The following is a 17188-nucleotide window of genomic DNA, read 5'->3' on the forward strand; positions in this document are numbered from 1 at the left end:
AGACAACCCTCTCCTCCTCCCGACAAACTCAGATATATGTGTGAGATGCACCTATATAGACATACAGGGAGCTGAACTCTCGACCCATGACTGGCACAGTCTATCAGGTGGTGAAGGTAACCACACACACCACATATCAGTCTCACATATCCTCTAGCAACAGCACTCAAACCACATTAGCACACATAGACATACTCGGATGCTGTAAATGTACTCTACCTAATCAGCAGAGACCTCCAAAGCAGACACACACACACCTGCTACCCCACTACAATACCCGCATATCACAATGTTCCTAATGTCAGTGTGCCACACAGTCACTGCCCTTCGGGCTAAACAACACACCTAATACACTTGTAATAGGCGACACTTATTGTCAGACACACTGACGTACCACTCACCAGCCCTAACATGGGAATAGTCACTTTGGGCTGTCTGTTGGGTGCCAGGATCTGCCGCATAACACAGGCAGTCAGGTCACTCCAAAGCAAGTACAAGACTGGCACCATCATTGTCCATGCTGGTGTGTATAACCTCAGACGTTACTCCCTGGACCACATGACATGATACATGGGGGCAGTATGACCCTGACCTTGTCTAGCATCTTACACCCACCAATTATGATGTCACAGTATACGGACACATATATCACATTTAACAGTTGCCTAACAAATTGGTTTAATTCATAGGGGATACAGTGTCTGTCAGCGTATGGTGACATGCTCAACATGCCACGTAGCTTCACTATGGACAGCTTGCACCTGTCACCCTTGGACTTTGGAATACTGGCTAAGGCTCTTGCTACCACCATAGTGCCTTTCTAAGCAGGCTCAGAAGACAAACCCACCTCCATAGACATTACAGGTTAAATGAAACTAAGGGAAATGCTGCTCAACAACAGTTGTGTTAACCTCATATTGTGGCCACTCAGGACTCTCCTCAGTATGGAGGATAGCAATATCTGTGCACTGACAGACACCTGGTTCAGGCTCGGTTATGCACACCAGCACTACCAGGTTATGTTTCATACCATGCTGTCTGACAACAAGACTTGGAACAGACAACACAACTAGGGGGAGTATCCATATACATCACAGATACACACACCTCCAGGTTAGTAGCACTACACAAAGCATCACAGACCATACATATACAACTACCATTGTGCAATACTGCCTTTCAGTTTGTTGCCTGCTACAGAACACACTCCCAAACTCAGGAACCACACTCGGCTTTCGTGGGAACTATGGAGAATATGAAGGTCTCCACAAACACCATTATATTGTGTGACTTCATATACACAAATATTGACTGGGGATACTACTCAAGCCCCGACACCCTCACCCAACAGTCGCTACAATTTGTGGACTCATATGCTATGGCACAACCAGTCAGCACAGCCACAAGGGGGAATACATATTGGACCTGATCATCACCAACATGGGGACTCTATGTTCCACACCAGCGATATACCCCTCCAGAGGCCAGAACATACATGTATCTCACAGGACATACATATACCCTCCACACACCCATCCTGGGTAATCTTGGTGAACTTCTCATGAGCCAACATCTCACTTCACTGAAGCAAGGTGGTATCCTTCAGAGATCCTGAGACAGTGGCATATATGGCTCACACTGCTGCATCCTTTACATACACATTCTATGGACACCTAGTGGACTGCATGGATTGTGCTATCCCAAATAACAACAGGACCCACTACTACAATGGCAGTGGACCTGTCTGGTAGACCCCAGCCATTAATAAGCTGTACAACGTCAGGAGGAAGCTACTACATGATAGAGCACAATCCCAGACTGGGAAGTCATCTGTGATCTGTACTAGCAGACAGCTACAATCACTCATGGACTTTTCTAAGGGCCACTTCTACCAGACAATTGCAACAGACACGTAGGACTATCACACGGCCTTCTTCAGTTATGTCAGGAACCTGGGTGGACACTCACTGATATGCTGTGAGTTACTGCATACTGACTAAACCTACCCTGAACCCACTGGCATTGCCTACATCCTGGCAAACAGGTTCAGTGCAGATGTCTCCCACCCATCCCCCCTAAGGAGCAACTATCCATCCCAACAGAGTATAACCTCCCTGACATCACACAGTAACAGGTGAGTGCTGCCCTCCCCACAGCGTACATCACAGTATCAATGTAACCAGATGGTGTCCCAGCCTGCATCATACATGAGCATCATGACAGATGCAACCCTCACATTACATCACTGTTCAATATCGGAGTTACCACAGGATATGTACCCAAGGAATGGCATACTGCGACAGTGGTCTCGCTCCACAGAGTTGGTGCCACAATGGACCACAGACAGTTTTGCCCTATAAGCCTATGTAGCCTGTTCTGCAAAGCTATGGAGCATATTGTCATAGGACTCATACACATAGACATCGGGAACCTACAGACACTGTGTCCTACACATTTCAGCATTGTTGTGGGCAGATCTTGCCTCTTGAACCTGTTTGTATTCTTTAAATGGCTAACAGGTCCTTCGACATAGGGACGGCTGTCCACACAGCCTACATGAACCTTGCAAAACCCTTCAACACAATGACCCACTGGGCCATTATGCATAGGCTCACCAGCGTCAATATGGACACATATCCCACACAATGGATTGATACCTAGAGCAGGGATAGCACCCACATGGTCAGAATTGCAGGTGCCATGTCTGACTATACACCAGTTACACATGGCATCCCATACGGCTTTGTCCTGGGACCTCTCTTGTTCAGTATATATTTGTCTTATGTACAGGCTACCACAGGGGGAATATGGCTGAACAAGTTTGCACTTGACTGCAAACTGGGTGCCATGATCAACTCTCCAGCTGCCACATGCATACTCAATCAGGGTCTTACAGAGATGGATGACTGGTGCCTGAGCCATGGCCTACAGCTAAATGCCATTAGTTGCATAGTCATCCCCTTTGGGGGTAACAACATGCCCACACATTACCACATAGGTAGTACTCCATTACATACGGTAGGAGTTGTTAGGGGTTTGGGGACATGACTTGTTCGTACTGTCGCCTTTAACATTCACGTTGCCAAAGTGGTTGGACACACCTTCTATGTGGGCCACCTTATTCCATATGGTTTCACATCTAGATCGAGTGAGGTCATTGTGCCCCTATACTCATCACATCCATGCTTGGTTACAATGCCACATTTGGGGTGTACCTTACCTGACACCTGCAGCAACTGTACTGGCCATGGAAGGTCCTCACCAAGCAGATCAAGGGACTCACACAGATGCCCTGCATAGTTCAGATGCAGTAACTCCAGCTCTACTCAGTCGCTTACCACCTACTCAGATATGATGTGTGCCTGTTGTTTACAGATATACCCAACCCAGAATTACTGGACATGCTCCACCTCAGGATATCCAACTCCCTTGAAGCTACACACTCCAGGGACGTATACCTCAGCACAGATGTTAATAGGACATTGTGGAGGGACAGATTCTTATCCTGAGGCTCCACTCACTACAGAATGTAATCCCAGTTTCACATAGGCAGAGCCACCCACTGACCACCTACTGGACACATCTTGATGACTGTATGGGTGATCGTATATTTACCCCTGGGATATCTTCTGTGTCCCTGCTAGACAGAGGCACACTAGCCTAAACGTACATGGGCTATCTTGTGTGACCTACTATTCACACACACAGTGTAGTAATTTGACAGGGTTGCGAATGCCAAACACACTCTGGCTAGGCTTGAACATGCCCTAGGGCAGATAGCCTAGTATCGACCTCTGAACTTATGCTAATATTCAAGATGCACAATGTTTATTGCTGATACTGTTTGCAGGTCTTTATCATCTTTGCTTTACCAGTTTCCATGAACAACTTTGGTATCTGCAGAACATATTTGATTATGACAGGGTTCCACTATATTATAGATGTGTCTGTTGTCATATAACTGTGTGCACAGGGTGGCTTGCTGTATAGTGACAGGTTCCTGGGTTAACACATGCAACTGCCAGATATGCGTGGCCCACTGCTGTACTCAGACATGGCCTAAGTGTGTGAGCATGCCCAGTTCTGCCATTCCATGTTTTGTTGCCTGACATTTGTCTCATTTATTCAAGTGTGTGAGCATGCCCAGTGTGACCCTTCAGTATGTTGCTGTCTGAGGTCCACTACATTTGTTGATGTGTGTGAACATGACCAATATTAACATTTATACTGTGTGTGTTGGAAGTCAGGTTCTGTTCTCACTGCAGGACTCACCTTTGTGTCATAACTCAACAAGGATTATGCTGTGCCTGCAGGGTTTCCATGGAATACTTTGCATAGACTTATCAACATTCCGTCATACAGGTGAACCACTGCAATACTGTCATGGTTTAGTGGTTCAGTACTTTGGCTATAGTGCACAGTATCCTGGGTTCGAGGCCCATCACTGCTTTATATTTTCATACTGAACAGACCAGACTGCTTAAGGGCCTGTTAAGCAGATATGAGCATATTGGCTTTTGTTCAGCTATGCCCTACTTAGACCAGGCTTGTCCGACATTGCTCGATATTCACCAACATTGCTGGACGTTGCCCAATATTACTGAACATTGACCACAGTTGTGCTAGTTGGTGTGTGCAATTTTGTTTGCATATACTACATGGTGGTAATTGCTGTTTAGCACTGCTTTATATTGCTTAACACATGGCATTCATGCCTTAGGTGGTGCTGCAGGGCTGCCTATGTCGGATGCACATACTACACTCCCTGCACGTTTGGAAGCAGGTAGTGTCAACTTAGGCATCCCTTTTACTTTATGTGCGAGTCAGAGAGAGGTATCATTTCCAGAGTTCCTACTGAGCCAGTGTATGTGCTATGTATTGCCTCTTTGCCAAGGCCAAAGCATACTGGGCAAGCCTCCTTCTGCCTACTGGGGTAGGCTCAGGTTGTTCCTCCTCCGAGTCACGCTCTGCCTGTGATGGCCTTTGCAATGGTGGGGGGCTGTTTGGCCCAGGCCTATGCTGGTCCTGCTGCAGCTGTTTTCGCAGGATCATATTATGTAGCATAGCACATACCATGACAATTTGGGTACATGTAGTTGGTGAGTACTGCAAGGCTCCACCAGATGTGTCCAGGCACCGGAACCGTGACTTGAGCAGCCCAAACACATGCTCTATTACATTACGTGTTTGTGCGTGTGCCTCATTATTGTGTTCCTGTTCAGGTGTGTGTGCATTTCTGATGGGTGTCATTAGCCACGGCTCCAGTGCATAGCCAGCATCCCCCATTAAGTGACCATGTGGAATGTCCCCATTGGCAAATGTCTTGTGCAGCTGTGTCAGATGCGAATCATGGTAGCTTTCAGGGCAGCCTGCACACACATTCAGTATTATGCCCTGGGCATCACACACGACCTGGCAGTTGATGGAGGGGAAGCCCTTGCGGTTGAAGTAGACCCTACCCAGCTCACCGGCTGGTGCTTTGATGCATATGTGCATGCACCCACTACCTCAGGGTATTCCGCTATTTGCTGGAAGAGATGCATATTGCTGGCCAATACCTCACGGGAATTGGGGAAATATACATGATCACTGACATGTGCTGACATGGCATCCAGAAACTGGTGTAGTACCCTGGATGCTGATACCTGTGATATCCCCATCATATCACCAGTTGGTCTCTGGAAGGTACCTGTTGCTAGTATTCTTAGGCCAAAACATACCTTGGTTTCCACTGGTATGGGTTCCCCTCTATTGGTTCTGTGTGTGAGGCGTGGCCTGCACAGCTCAACAATTTGCTGCAGGAGGTCTCTGTCTACTCTATAGCGCTCCACTATCTCCAGATCATGTAGCCCCTGGTAGGTTACACTCTTCTCCGTCTCCTCACTGTGGGTTGTCCTGCAGCATTTCCATTGTCACCACCCTCAGCATGTTGCATATGTCACCTTATAACAGGAATGGCAGCCCCTAACATTTCTTTGCCTCAGTAAAGCTTTTTCAGTTTTCACTTCTATTAGCTTACTGCAGTGTCTCTTGTGAGAAACATAATGGACTGTTGTTTGCAGAGTTTTAAGTGCTAGGCTGGGCTGGGCTAGTGTACTGCCTGTGTAATTGCCTGATTCTGATTGTTTTCACCTGCTAGCTCTGCTAGTACTTCCTGGTAGCTTCCTACTATTTGTTGTGCTTCCTTTTTCCTTTCTGTTTCCTCAGGGGTGAGCGCCACGCACACAAGCACAACCACGAGCACAGCTGCTAACACGTGCGCACACATGCTTACACGGACTAAAACTTGCTTATTCGGGTTAAAACGTGCGCACACCAGTGCAAACACGCTTACAACTTCTTAAACAGCCTTATACATGCTTACTCCGGCTTAAACGCTCACACTCACGCTTACACATGCGCACTCTGTCTTACTCGGGTTTACACGCACGCACACATGTGCATACCCGCTCAGCAAGAAACTTTGGTGTTATCCACAGCATACACCTTCCATTTCTTGCCTTTCCCTAGCCTACCTGTTGACACACCTCTTTCCATGATGTATAAATGACAGCTGACACATGCCAATCTGCTCCAATGAGCTTCACTTCTTTCATACATACCCCCCTCGTGATGTCACCTATCTTCTACTCTGTTACTCCTCATATCCTACTCCTACACTCCACTGATTGTCCTCATTTGCTATGTAAATTTGCGATTCACTATCCTAACACTTATTTACATAGGATTGCCTACTAATGCTTGGTTACATGTCTTAGACTGAGCTTCCCCCTTTAGCAACCGCTACTCGGTGGCCATGTTGTCTTCAGCCTGCCATTCCCTTGCATTGTACATTGACAATTTCTATAAATTCCACATTTGTGGGTTTTAATTTTTAGTATTCTGGGTTTTAGAGCACAGCCTGTTTGTGCGGCGCTGCGCTACGCTTAAACGTCGGACATCGGGGGAAAAATATATATTTTTATTTTTATATTGCATCAGGAAACATTTCCAATGGCCATATATTTGGCCATTGGCATGCTTCCTACACTGGATACAACCTTTATTTGGAGCTGTCACGGCTCCATTTTGCTGTTTGCAGAATGGTACTCAGTTGTCAACTGAGTACATTTCTGCAAATAACACTGCTCTTACTCGGACAGGTACAGGTTTCCTGAATTGCAAATCTACCTAATTTGCATGCCTTTTGCCTGCAATTGAGGTAATTTGCATATCCCTGCCCTGTCCATGTAAGAGCCATTTTAGGAGCTCTCTTACATGCCCCTACAGGCTGTTCCTGGATCGCTCATTGGATATGATGGCTGCATGGAGTCTTACTCTACTCTTAGACTCCATGCAAGCCATCGTGAATCCGGCCCACAGTGGTTTTATGTATGGTTTTATCTGATGAAGTCTATGATTATTTTGTGACAAAAACGGCTGTTAACCATTTTGTTGGGGTTAATTTTCTTTTGGGATTAAAGCCTTCTTTGCCTAGCTGCATCTTTTTGGACTGGTGTATTTTTTTGTTTATTGTTTTTTTTTCATCTGTTAGTTTATTATGGATTATTTCTGACAATGGTACACAGTTTATAAGCCAGCAGTTTAAGAGATTTACTGAAGAGTGGGACTTTATCCATGTTACGAGTATCCCTGAGTACCTAAAGTCAAATGGTTTTGCAGAACTTGCAGTTCAAAGTATGAAACAATTACTAGAGAAGTAGAAACGAGACAGTAGCAATGTTTTTCTGAATCTCTTAAATCTCTGAAATATTCCTTGTGATAAACATCTTGGTTCACCTGCACAGAGACTTCTGTCGAGACAAACCAGAACCACACTACCAATTAGCAGTAATGTATTTGTTCCAAGCATCAAGAACAACAGATCAGTAAAATCCCATTTGCTGAAGAAGTGCTTATTCCAGAAGTCCTATTATTATTTTGATCGGATTGGAGTCATGAAAAGTGTATGTCCAGAGCCGAGATTCTACATTGCGGAATCACAAGGAGTAGAATTTATGTGGAATCGGAAACATTTGGTACCGGTGTCTGCGCGTGTATTGCACCATCGTGCCTGTGAGAAAAACTCTAGATCTCGGGAGTTATCCAGCATTCCAGAGCACATTCCAGTAAATATCCCTGTTCCTGTCAAGATTCCTGAAAGTCCTGAAACAGATTGTTTACCAGTGACTGTCCCTGTTGCAACACCCAGTCCTAATTGCTATATCACTAGACCAGGTCACATTTCCAGATCATGTTCCAGACACACGGCAACTTGGGCATGACTGTTGTGTTTATTTCTCAGTGTTTGTATAATTGCATGCCTTTTTCAGATGCCATGTTATTGTGGGCAATTCACTAAAGAGGGAGGATGTAGATCAGTATGCATGTATACCTTTAAGAAGCTTTCCATGGGCTTGCACATGTGTATAAATACTGACCATGTACGAGCCTGATTGCCAGTTTGTTGTAAGCTGTTGAGATGTAAGCATGCATGTCTGTGTAGTCTGTCAATCAGTTTGTTTATATTTTGTACTGCTACTATCCATCCTAATGTCTTTCTGTGTAATAAAGCATATAAATGAACTACCCCACCTGTTTGTCTTCAATTGTAAACCAAAATGAGTGACAGTTATGATCTGTCTGTCTGGTGCAAGGATTCATCAGCTCACACATGCCCTCAGTTCTGACTCCATCATAGTTCATGTTGGTTTGAATGACTTGAGACATACCTCTCTGCACTAAATGTAGAGAGACGTGATTGAGCTAGTTGAATATGTGTCCCAGGCAGGTATGTCCTTAGCTTTGAGCAGCATTTTACCCTTGCATAGGATGCTACCACAATATAAACAAAAAATGATTGACTTCAATAATTGGCTAAAATTCTGGTGTCATTCTAAGGGGATCCAGTTCCTGTCAGTCTGGAATGACATGGTGGATAGACCATGCTGCTTTGCCATAGATGGACTTCACCTGCACCTCTAGGATTTCGGTTGCTGGCTAAGGCACTTGTCACCTCCATAATGCCTTTTTTAGGAAAGGTCAGAAAAACAAAATTTCTGACATGAAAATATCAAACACAAAGAAACTGTGTCATTCTGCTAACTGTTTAACTCAGAAACTGCACTCTCTGGAAGCACTCCTCTCTCTGAAAGATGTTGACGTCCATGCGGTCACAGAAACCTGGTTCAAGGCCGCAGTAAATACCCCAATCTTGCAAGGCTACAATGCCTTCCACACTTTCAGACTGCAAATCATACCTCTCAACCTCTTAGAGCAAGAAATCTGGACAAAGCCCATAAATAGAAGTGGGACAAATGCTCAGAAAAGGGACAATTTTTAAATATTGCTCTTACAAACTTAGAAAGTTGATAGAATAACAGGTTTTGCATTAGCATGAATTTTCTGAAGGTATGAAATCTGAAACTCAATTGTCTGTCATTATTTTATAACTTCAATCTTTAATGAATAATTTTAAACCGCTAATTCCACCACTAAGGCCACTAATTCGCCGGAAAACCATAATGTTATGAAAACTGGGCCAAAAATATAAGGCAAAAATCTGGACATTCTGTGAAAATCTGTACATTTGAGAGGTATGTTGCAAATTAAAGGTGTGAGATCCAAAGGAGGTGGAGTATCTATCTTCATTAAAGATAATTGCCCCTCTAGACTGGTTAGACAGGATAAAGCTATGTAGTAACTCCAAGTCCAAATTACCATGGGTAAGACCACGCCCCTTTCATGTCATCATCAGTTACAGGTCCCCTTCCATGAATCAAAAGCCCATACAACTTATTTAGACCTACTTGGGACAATTAAAGTACAAACTAACACCCTAATCATGGGTGATTTCAACTATCCCTCCTTTAATTGGGAAATATGAGCCCAAACTCACTTGCACAAAGGTTCCTGGATTTTGTTAACTCAAATGCCCTGAAACAAATACTGCACCACCCCACAAAGTGCTCTAATATTATATTATATTATATTATATTATATTATATTATATTATATTATATTATACGGACAGACTGAAATTGCTGTCACTGTGTTCAGTAGCATATAGACTATTTATAGGCGACTTATGTCTGGCTTACAGGGCTATCTCTGACCCAAATCTTAGCCATAAGTCAAATGTGACTAGAGTCTCCCATTCTATTAACCCATATCTAGCTTGTGACATAAATAGAACCTGCTGGAGAGACAGATACATCTCTCAGAGGTTGCCACTCCCCTGGAATAGGCTTCCAATCCATGTCAAGCAGAGCACCTCCATGACCCTGTTTAAGCATGCAGAAATAGGATGTCATTTTGATAACTATATTTAGGAAAGAAAAATAAAGACTGGAAGATACAGATTTAGCGTAAAAGTAATTTAATTTTTCACTTTTGTCTCACCAAGACTTCATCAGAAAAACAAATGAAACAGTAAAACTCAAACAGCACATCTTAAATACATTCCTTATACATATAATTAATCAATTAACCAATAAAAATTCACTTTGACTCAAGAATATTCACCAAGTTAAAAAGACAAAATGCTTATAACTATATTCAACTTTAAAAATCATATACCAAAACATTGCAGCCTGCTGTAATGTACTAACAAGTACTAAATAAAAGGAAAGTGTAATCCACAATTTGTTGGAGGATGGAGGATTTAATTGATTGATTAAGTGTAATCCACACTTTCCTAATAGTTATCTTTCTATGTTTCAAGAAGCATTTAATATTTATTGCATCATTTAATCCAGGCCTCCTGTCTGCCCTTAATTTTATTTGCCAAGAAGTTTCCATCTGTTCTGTCATATTTTTAAAATCTCCACCCCTGGGGTCTGTTTTCACCACCTCCAAGATTGAAAATAAAAACTTATTGAATTTATTAAATATCACTGAATGCTTATTAAAAGCATTATTCTCATCCTTAGTTTTGATACTATACATGTGTTCTCTCATTTTTTTCCAGCAAGGTTTGTGTGGTCATACCTATGTAGAATGCTTCGCACCCACTGCACAAGGCAATGTATACTAAGTCTTTTTCTTTACAAGTCAAATGACCAACCACTTTGATGGTGTATTTCATGTGGGGTAGACTTATAAATGACCCTTCCAAAATAAACCTGGAAAAAGTGCAGTGTCCACACTTGAACATCTGTTTTGAAATGGGTGGACCACTACGTCTGGAAGAATGCCTTTCCAGGATATTTTTTAAACTGTTGTTGTTCCTGTAAACGAAGTTAGGCTTATTACCTAAAAATTTTACTAACTCACTATTACCTTCTACTGTCCTCCAGTTTCTTTGAATAATCCCTCGAATCTCCTCACTATCTTTAGTCATGTCAAGATTACACACTGTAACAAAATTAGATATTCTGCCCTCTTTAACACTATTACTAATATATGAGCTTTTCAAAATAGGTGGATACAATTGATTTCTTTTGGACAAAATGTCTCCCTGTAAAGACTGTAAATACTCAACATCATAAGCCCATAAATTTATCTGGAACCACTTTAAGTGATTCCCAGGTTAAATTGTTAGGTTACGGCTTTAATTTTGTGCCCACTAGAAGGGTGGACTTTTCCAGGGCTGTCATTGATTTTAAACAGTATGGTCAAAAATTAAATTTGAATTATGTATTGAAACATGTTAAAGATGATTATAGTGGTTTTTACAAACCTTCTAGTTACACACCTGTACTTAGTCAGACGTTGAAAAATTTTGAAGAAGCATACTTACAAGACATTGGTCATTATTTGGATGGGGGTGGTAAAAACAAGAAATGGTTTGACAATTTAACCAGTTTGGAATGAACAGCTCTTATTGAGCTTACCTCTAGGAGGGACTTGAGGTATATGAAAAGTGATAAGGGGAGTAATATTGTTATAATGACCATTGAACAATATAAAGCATCTATGTTTAAACTATTAACACAGAAGAATATTCTGAAGTAAATGTCCAGGACATTCACAAGAGTTTTCAATTTATTAACACCTATTTATATGAAGCACTTATGAATGAAGTTATAGACATGAAAATGTATAATTTTTGTCTTGTAGAAAAACCGAGGGTCGGCACACTTTTTGGTATTTCCAAAATCCATAAGTGTATGACCAACCCTCCTTTTAGACCAATAGTGTCTACTCCTCACTCTGTCATTGAAAGTTTAGCTTTGTTGATTGATTTTTATTTGAATCCAGTAGTACAGGGTATGCTCTCTTATTTAAAGGACTCTTGGGACTTGTTGGAGAAGTTTAGGAATTTTCTTTCAGGTTTTGTTTTTGACAAATAAAAGCATTTTATTATGACAGCAGATGTAGTGGTAGTGTTTACCTGTATACCTCATGTACAGGGAGTGGAAGCAGTAAGAGAATTTCTCTCTTCAAGCTCCAGTTTGGAACCCTGTCAAGTAAACTTAGTTTGTAGTTTACTAGAAATCATTTTAGAGCATAATTATATTACTTTTGATGGGCATTTCTTTAAACAGGGTAAGGGTTTTGCGATGGGTTCACCTGCGGCACCATCTTACGCTAACATAGTGATGGCATGGTGGGAAGCTAACATTCTCTCTAGGTTGAAACTGTCCTATAATATATATTTTTTATGCCAGATTTGTAGACAATCTCATTTTCTTCATGGAAGGAGATCGTAATACTACTGAACAGTTTATGGAAGATTTGAATGCTGAATCTGGGTAATTACAGTTTGTGAAGAGTGACATTGGGAACAAGGTTGATTTTCTTTATATGACTTTAGAATGGAATGAATTGGACAAACAATTTAAGAGTAAAATTTATAGAAAAGACACCTTTACCAATGGCTATTTACACTTAGAAAGTAATCATCCCTATTTTATTAAAAAGAACATCCCCATGGGGCAGTATATACGGGCTTGCCATATGACTACCTCTTGCATGGATTTAAATAGTGAATTTCATAGAATTACTTCTATGTTTCTTGACAGGTGTTATGATGTTGAGTATTTAGAGTCTTTACAGAGAGACATTTTGTCAAATTGAAATCAATTGTATCCACCTATTTTGAAAAGCCCATTTATTAGTAATACTATTAAAGAGAGCAGAATATCTAATTTTGGTCCAGTGTGTAATCTTGACATGCTTACAGATAGTGGGAAGATTCAAGCGATTAGTCAAAGAAACTGGAGGATAGTAGAAGGTAATAGTGAGTCAGTAAAAATTTTAGGTAATAAGTCTAACTTCGTTTACAAGAACAACAATTTAAAGAATGTCCTGGAAAGGTGTTCTTCCAGGTGTAGTGGTCCACCCATTTCAAAACAGATGGGAATGTTGAAGTGTGGACACTGCAATTTTTGCAGGTTTATTTTAGAACGGCCATTTATAAGTCTACCCCACATGAAATACACCATCAAAGTGGTTGGTCATTTGACTTGTAAAGAATACATTGCCTTGTGCAGTGGGTGCGAAGCATTCTACATAGGCATGACCACATGAACCTTGATGGAAAAAAATGAGAGAACACATGTATAGTATCAAAACTAAGGATGAGAATAATGCTTTATATAAGCATTCAGTGATAAGTAATAAATTCAAGAAAAGGTTTTATTTTCAATCTTGGAGGTGGTGAAAACAGACCCCAGGGGTGGAGATTTTAAAAATGTGATAGAACAGAGGGAAACTTCTTGGCAAATAAAGGGCAGACAGGAGGCCTGGATTAAATGACGCAATAGATATTAAATGCTTCTTGAAACATAAAAAGTTAACTATTAGGAAAGTGTAATCCACACTTTCCTTTTATTTAGTACTTGTTAGTACGCTACAGCAGGCAGCAATGTTTTGGTATATATGCTTTTTAAAGTTGAATATAGTTATAAGCGTTTTGTCTTTTTAACTTGGTTGTTGTGTCTTTTGGCTTTTCCCGGCTAGGGGTCGCCACAGTGGAACTCCGGTCCGCTAATGATTGGTAGTTGATTTTTACATGCCGAGTTACCAGCCCTGACGCACAACCTTCAACGAAGGTACGCCCATTCACGCATGACTCCACACAGAAGATGGTCTAGCTGAGAATTGAACGGGACAGTGTCTTTCTGTGAGGTGACAATGCTACCACAGCACCACCACCGCGTCTTTTTAATTTGGTGAACGTTCTTATATACAGCATGGTGATGCTGTGGTAGCATTGTTGCCTCACAGTAAGACGCTGTCTGGTTCGATTCTCAGTTAGAGCGTCTTCTGCGTGGAGATATGCGTGAATGGGCATACCTTCGTTGAAGGTTGTGTGTCAGGGCTGGTAACTTGGCACGTAAAAATCAACTACCAATCATTAGCGGACCGGAGTTCCGCTGTGGCGACCCCTAACCGGGAAAAGCCGAAAGACACAACGACACAACAACTTGGTGAACGTTCTTGAGTCAAAGTGAATTTTTATTGGTTAATTGATTAATTATATGTATAAGGAATGTATTTAAGATGTGCTGTTTGAGCTTTACTGTTTCATTTTTTTTGATGAAGTCTTGGTGAGACAAAAGTAGAAAATGAAATTACTTTTACACTAAATCTGTATCTTCCAGTCTTTATTGGCCATCAGTGCCTCTGTTTCAAGTGATTTTTGGAGTTTTTGCTGTGATTACACTTCAATATATATAATTAATTGATTTTTTATTCTGAATTATTCTAATGAGCTCATTTTAGACCAAAGCAGAGAACAAAGGATTTATACGCTAATTCTTGACTCATTTCTACAGTGCTATATTGGGGTTATTTTTATTTTAAAAATACAGGCTGTCTTTTGCCACTGAGCTTTTCAGAACTACACTGCATTACAGTTATGATTACTTTGGTGTAATCCCTTTTAAATGGGAACAACAGAACTGACAAACCACTGTGTTAACAAATAACATTTCTTCAAGATCACTTGACTAAATTTAGTTTGGTCAGATTTCAAATAGAATTAAGGGCCATTTGGCTTATGCCTTCGTGCAATATGTGAATAACTCTTTCACTTTAGGATTAGAAATGGTTGGCATTGGTGGAGATTAGATTTAAGGTTTAGGATTTTTAGGACTCGAGTTACAGTTTGGTTTAAGTGTATGCTTAAGGTTTGACTTAGGGTTATGGTTAAGATAAAATTCAGCAATGTAAGCTTAGAGTTCATGTTTGGACTATAGTTAGAGCTAGTTAACATTTAGGCTTGCACTTTATTGTAGGTTTAGGGTAGTGTTAGCATTAGGCTTGTTATTATATGGTACAGACAATGTTGTGTTCTGCAAAAGGACTATGCTACTATCTTTTAAAATTGTACTACTTGTATTTTGTTCAGTTTCAATGCAATGTATTTTCAAGGAAATGACCTTTGATGTTTATTTATTTTACATTTGTTTACTGGAAAAGTCTGACTGGGCATGCATCCCATTTTAGGGGGAGGCCCAGGTAGAAAAGCTCCACAAAGATTAGTACAGCAAATACAGTAAATACAATACACAGAGTCAAAAGTTAATAAAGTACAGTTTCAAAGCCAAGAAAGGAGCAAAAAAGTAAATATACTACAAGGAGCACAGTGTGTTACAATAAGCAATGCAGTTTAAAGGACATTTTGTTCAGTCATTTGGTTACATTCATCAGTGGCTAGTACGATAAACACACATTGATTGATTAAGAGAATAGAAAGGAGTTGCTGCAAGCTTTCATAGAAGGTTAAGGTATGATGTGATCTAATTAAATGAAGCTACCCAGGGTCAGAACAATTATATAACCAAGAACTATATAAATAGAACCGGAGGAGTTTTTTGAAATTATTTTTGCTTTCAGTGGTCCTAATATCTATAGGGATGGTATTCCATGCTTTTGCAACAGAAATGAAAAACAAGGAGTCCCTAAAGCTATTGTTGCTTTTGCCTATGTCAGACAGTGCTTTATTGGTGGATCTTAATAGGCATTTGTTAGAGTAGATATTATGTACAACATAAAGAGCAGGAACTCTATTGGGATAATATAGAATTTGATGGGCTATTGTAAGCTGGTTATATGTGAGCAGGTTGGGTAATTCTAGCCAAGATAGTTGCTTGATTGCTATGTAATGATGTATCCTGAAGGGTGAGTTAGTAGCAAACCTATCTGTTTTATTGTTGCAGGTGTTTAGTTTAGTATAGTTTATTAAAATCTGCTTTGTTTAGGTTGATGAGTATGGGGGAGGCATAGAGGAGTGTGGGTAGTAGATGGGTTTTTGTGATGGTGGCTTTACTGTCATTGGTGAGGTATCTTTTGCATCTACATAGGGTTCCAAGTTTTTTATTCATAGGATCATAGGAGGTTACTAGGCTAATGTCCCTGGGGCCCGTACAAGCCTAGCCAAGAGTTTATCCCCAAAAATAATCCTCCATCGGCACCTGTCACCCCTGTCAATGAGGGACACAGGTGGAACCCCTGGGATGAATTTGAGATTTCCCATCCACTCATCAAGGTTGCACTTGAAGCAGTTCAGTGGAGTGCTCTGTTTGACGTGTATGGGAAGTCTGTTCTAAAGACAGGGAAGCCTCTGAGAGACAAACCTGTCTCTACTGCAGGTTTTGTTAATGTCACAGATTAGGTTCAGGCCTTTTGAGTGGGTAGTGCATGAGGAGTTAGACTTACGGCTATGGAGTATCTCTAGTAGGGCAGGGTCTGAGATTGCCTTGTAGGCGAGACACAGATCACCCCTGAACAGTCTGTATGACACAGAGTATAGTGATAGTGATTTAAGGCTATCTGCATAGGACAGATGTTGGAGGCCACAGATTCTCCTTGTGAGGTATTTCAGTGGCCTTTCCAGTTGGTGCAAATGTTTGGAGAGGTATCTCCCAAACAGGATGTTATACTTAATTATTGGTCTAATGAGGGAGGAGTATAGAGAGGTAATAACCTCCTTTTTTCTGGATGCAATCCCTTTACTTATGAGAGGAACCAAATACAAGGCTTTTCTGACCACTGCCACTATTGACTTTATTCTCTGTGCAATGTGCTTATCGAATTTCATGTTGTGATCTATGATAACCCCCTAGAAATTTGGTAGTGTGAGAATATTGAGGAAGGTGGTATGGGGGCTAAGGCTCTAGTGGGATAGAAAATCATTAGCTGTGTTTTATTGGGGTTAAGTATTAGTTGAGAGTTGGCTAACCAGGTTTCAATAGCGGTAAAGGACTCTTGTGTCAATTCCTGGAGTTAAGGAAGTGATGGAGCAGAGCAGATTAGAGTG

This window comes from Protopterus annectens, chromosome 6.part1, assembly GCF_019279795.1.
Source record: "Protopterus annectens isolate FY-2018-M chromosome 6.part1, PAN1.0, whole genome shotgun sequence".
NCBI classification, from domain to species: domain Eukaryota; kingdom Metazoa; phylum Chordata; order Ceratodontiformes; family Protopteridae; genus Protopterus; species Protopterus annectens.